Here is a 5,695-nt window from a genome sequence, read left to right on the forward strand (position 1 = left end):
ACCAAAAAGTTAGAGTCAGTCAAGTAACTTCCTAAGCTACTCAAATCAAGATTTGTCCCAACAAGTGAAGAATCGTCCACTAAGGCAACATGTGAGTTCAAATCCTCTAATCTTACATGTGACTCGGTATTGAGAACTATAAAAGTGGATGACATCAACATCCACATCAACTATGGAAGGCTCTGAGAAGGAATCCCATTCATACTCATGTGAACTCATTTTTGAAATTCTACTAGGGTTCTTACACCATGAAGGCTTGGGACACCTTGATGTGGAAGCTGAATATCATCAAGGGTAACACATTCTCTTTCGACTAAACTTTCTGAACTTGATTCATTTTGTTCCACAATTGCAATTGTCTCATGAGTGAATACAGTATCTAAATTTTCCCAAAGGAGACTAGTGGAAGGAACCCAATCTTCACACATATCTTGCTGATTTTCCAAATTAGATATATATTCTAGTTCATCTTCACTATCTGACTTCTCAAGAATAGGATTAGTGTAAAATTGCTCAAATAAGGCCAAACATAAATTTTGTATGTTTGTTTTTAATTAAACAATAAATATTCAATACATAGATCATAAATGTATTTGGAGTTGCATGTTGTTGTTCACTAAATCATTGGATGACATATTTCAAGATAAACATGTCAAACATATTACATAAAATTATTTGTGCTGATTAAGTCCATTGATAATGACATGTATTAGGTTCATACAAAAGGTCCTCAAATAACTAAAGTAGTTTAGAAATAAATACTTACTTTCATGATCAAGAGCAATGCTCCTTAATGTGAAAGCAAGTTGGAAACTTCAAATTAGTGTACTATGATTTGAACTCTTCAAGCATGTATATTCCATCTCTGAATTAGTATGTTGTGACAAGGATCATTGACAAGATGCAATAACCATGTTGACAAACAAGGAATCCTACCCTCTTGAAAACAGTTCCATCTACATCCACACCTCATTAAGAAAATATAAAAATGGCTTTGCCGTGGTGAATGAACACAAATCAAACTAATATTCAACAGAGGTTAATTGAAATTGGAGCACAAAAATTAATCAGAATGCAATACTCTTATTTTAGTAGTTAATTGTGCCAATGGAGAAAGTGATATCCCAAGGATTGCAAATGTCTAAATTATCATATGGAAAGAGCACAAGTACAATGTTGTGCATATCTTCTTCAAGCTTATACATATAGGTTGTACTAAAGTTACAGGTCCATAAGAACATAAGTATAGGTTTATTGATGAATCCCACCCATTGTAATTATTGTCACACATTTAGAATGTATCATCAATTAGCATAAACAAATAGATATTCATTTACTTTGACTTGCCAAATTTGACCCTAATAAATAATGTAACTCTTAAGGAAAGCATTTTCAATAATCCAACTTTTATGTCCAAGTAAAGAAATGTACAATATACTTAGTCAATAACTTGTAAATGAAAACATGAGCATTTTACGTAAGCAATATTCCTCAAACAAGACATTGACACAATCAAAGAGCAAGCTAGGCATATAACTTAAAAGTTAAAACATAGATTACCTTAACACGAGAGAACGATAATGCAAGACTATAAGTATTGGAAACGACCTCAAAATTTTATGGTGTATTTGTAGGGCATATTGCTTGAGTAAATAGTGAGGAAAGTAAAAGCACAATTTTATGTCCACTCAAACTTAGAGAACTTTTTTCTTGATAGTTTTAGAAGTAAATAACAATATTTCAACCCTAAAGTTCAAATTTCTACCACACCATACATAAGGGAAAAACATAAGTCTTTCAAAGAGATATGTCGAAAAAGGTTTAAGACATATAACACGTAGAGTATACTTACCACACTCTTCATAGTATATCTTTTATATCATTTTCTTGAGCATTATCTTTACTTATGTCTCCATGCAGAGATCCCTTTTCCTTTCTTAATTTCTCAAATAAGTAAGATGCTAAAGAAAATACTGAAGCAATTCTTGAAAATGTCCAATTGAGTCCTTGACTCCTAGTGAATCTGGAGGATGAGACTTAGGCCGAGGACAAGTAGAAGATGGCACAAGGACAATTGAAAGAATTTGATGGGCTCCAACCCTTGTTTCATTATCTAGATATGCCATAGTTTGAAATAACTAATGAAATAGAGCATCTAAAAAATCCTGGACAAGAGAGATCCCATGTCTTGAGAACCCTTGTGTCTCAAATGCTTAAAAAAGAAAATCCCAAAAACTTGAGTAATTATCTAGTGATTCTAGCAATAACTAGGAATATAAGGAACAAAGTCACACCTTCTTATAATATGAATGATTTGGTATAGATGATATGATATGGGCAATAAGATACATTGTTGGAATTGTTGTTCTGGCTATGACAATGGTTGTAGAAAGATTCTCCTACGAGACAACCATCATGTCAAGAATTCGACCAACATCAGCAACCTGAAAACCCAAAAGTTAATCAAAGATGTTATGGTAGGTTCCTATAGAGAAAAATTGCAAGAATTTACTGTGATGAAACTCCTTTACTATCTAACATCTATGTTTTGCTAGGAAAATCTCCACTTTCCTTTTCTATAGGTATTTCTTATTCTTTCAGAAAATTTCTTAGCACCTCTTTAGGATTGCATCTAAACAAGTTAAAATTTGCAATTACATTGACCAACTCTACATATTAGTGGATATTTAATACTAATTTCATATGTGTTTAATAACATGTGCCTTCAAGAAAGGAAAATAACTATTAAATGTATCACCTTTTTTGCAAATTACACCAGACACTCTTCAATTGTAGCCTGAAAAGACTTGTTCCAGTTGTTTATATCATCACTGAGATTGGAAGCCTCATAAGTACAATGCATGCTCTTGCACAAATGCCTTGCCAAATCAAACATGACACCAACCATTGCTACAGAGGCTTGTGATTTTGACTGTTGTGCAAGGATGGCCAAAATTTTAATGATATTAATTTGCATTTGAGGTTGGTGCACCACATTCTTGTGATCAAGATGTTTATTGAGCATGGACAGTAGAAAATGAGTAAAATGACCTACAAATTGATCAGCAAAAAAAAATAAAATATCATTAAATATTAAAATGAAAAGGTGAACTTGGCATTTGGAAAAAGTAACCAAAATATTCACGTATAAATTATAATTTAACCAAAGTATTTTGAAAGTAAAATTCAAAATTCAAATGAATAGATATCACATATAAATCTAGAGATGTAGCCAATGAAGTTTGACTTTTGCATATTGTAATTTGCAACAAGGATTATAAATTGTAAAATTATAAATGTTACCCACTTTCTCCATTAAGCATTGCATGTCATATAAAACACATAGTGTGAACCCACTTTGAAGGGACCAATGTTTCCCACTATCAAAAAAATGAAACATATGTTCAAGTACATGACATATTGTGGTGGCCTCTCGTGCTAATTTGGCCATGTTTTGAAGAAAAATCTTTGACCAGACCTTAGGATCCTCTTCTTCCTCGCTATAATATTATTCAACATATCACCCAACTTAAAAGAAATAATGAGAATAGTTCATGGGAACACTGTAAAACAATAGAATGCACAGTCACATGAATTATTATGGTGTATCCATATACCCTAGAATATTTGTTTCGCCAATTAATTCTACTACCTGCCAACATATCAAGTCAATTTGTATGAAAAGATTCATTAAAAAATTTTTAAAATATATCATGAGTCAATGTATACGATAGAATGATCTAATAATATTTGTTTCCACTATTCAATTCTTCTTCATGTCTCCCAATTTACAATAGAAGTTATCAAATGTAATCATTCAACAAGAAAATGGGAAATATTAAACTAACAAGAAAAAAATTCTACCTTTGAAGCACAATGACCAGTTGCAACCTCATTTTTTGCCAAACTCCATCTTAATGGTGTTTCATGAGAAGCTATGAACATGAGCTTTCTATGTATTGAAAACTTTTTAGTCTCTTCAACACTACTATCTTCTTCTTCTGAGGCCTCCTCCTCTGGACATGGAAGGAAAGAGTCTCCTAAGCTCTCAAAAATATAAATCTCTACAATTCTTGTCTGCCCAATAGTAAGCAGAAGTGAGGTAAATCCCAATAGCATCAATTTTGCAAGCAATTCAAAAGAAATCAAGCTAAATACTTTAATTATGTTATTTACATTAGATCATTCTTTCTAATATCTGTCTCTTATTTATATGATGAATCATAGAATGTGATCCAAGATGTTGATGCAAAAATAACAACACAATCAAACATGATTGCAAATAAATAGAAATAATAGAATACCTTAGAGAGGAATGATTTGAGCCAATCCCATAAAAAACCATTCTTTCAAATACTTCATACACTATAAATAAATTTCATAAATCAATGAGTTTGACTATGTGTCCTTTTGCATTGCCTGAAACCAAGAGATTGACATAACTAATTGCATGCAATCATAGGTTAATGTTGAGCTTCACTTGGTTTCAGGAATAGTTTAATATTCTCTACTAATCAGGGCCAACCACATGAAGGTGGAACCTCATTGCCCTTGCCCTCAACCCCCCCCCCCCAAACAACATCTAAATTCTCCAATAACATCTAAAATTTATTCATTCTATTAATAAAATGTAACATTCATGAATTAGCACATGATAACATTCATTAACACATAAGTTTTATTAGAACATTCACATTAACATTAAAACATAAGTTTCATTAGAACATTCACATAAAAATAACATTCAATAGAACATAAATAAAACATCTAGACATAAACATTACTCATTATCAAATAAGTTACATAAGTTCACATGAATCATTTTTTTTTGTCCTTCCATATATTGTTGCAAAGGCATATCCATGTCGTCATTGATATTTCTTCTCACCCGTGGATGTATACTCATTGTCCTTTGAAAAAGAAAGTCCTCTACAATAACAAATAAAAGGGTTAAATTTTACAAAGTTAAGACTTAACTATTTTAAAGAACATTGTAGCACTCTTTACCTTTTCCAACCACATCATCTTTCTTGTCGGCTTGGACCTCAACACGCTCATCAGGAACAACCACTACATCCCCTGCAACTACAATACAAGATATTTTCTTAATCCCAACAAATATTATAGTTAAATTTGTATTACTGCACTAAATTCAATTTAAAATGTTTACTTGTATTAATAATTTAGAAATAAACAATCGAATAGAAAATATATACCTTGATTACTAGGATCCACATTCGAATCACCGCCTCACTAAAACATTTGGGGTCAAAATGTGATGATAGTATAATTTGTGGTTATTTTCATTTTTTTTTGCAATTGTCCCCATTGGCGTCACAATACCAATGTCGGCATTGTAATTGTGATGCCCATGCGAGCATTAAAAAAAAAAAACATGACAATCATTTTCCATTTGTTTTGATTTTGGAGAGAGTTGTGCATGAAAGAGGTGGAGAGCTATGAATGTTGTCATGGTGCCCTTGTGATCAATGCATTTGTTTGATGTGCCCTTGTAATCTCTACATTTTATTGTCATGCTCTTGCTCTGCGATTTCATTGTTGTGTCATGCCCTTGCTTTATGATTTCATTGTCATGCTCTTGCTCTGTGATTTCATTGTTGTGATGTGCCCTTGTGATCTACGTGCCCTAGCTCTGCGATTTTCTTCAAGGGCAAGAAGGGGTACACATGTAAAT

At 32.3% G+C, this 5,695-nt stretch overlaps 1 pseudogene; it reads right to left on the reverse strand.

Annotated features, from left to right (window-relative positions):
• Positions 1–215: 215 nt before the first annotated feature.
• Positions 216–5,355, reverse strand: LOC149550679 (protein SEMI-ROLLED LEAF 2-like; annotated as a pseudogene).
• Between the last annotated feature and the right edge of the window lie 340 nt (positions 5,356–5,695).

Source organism: Cupressus sempervirens, chromosome 6, assembly GCF_028749045.1.
Source record: "Cupressus sempervirens isolate cs-2001-9-10 chromosome 6, ASM2874904v1, whole genome shotgun sequence".
NCBI lineage: Eukaryota > Viridiplantae > Streptophyta > Pinopsida > Cupressales > Cupressaceae > Cupressus > Cupressus sempervirens.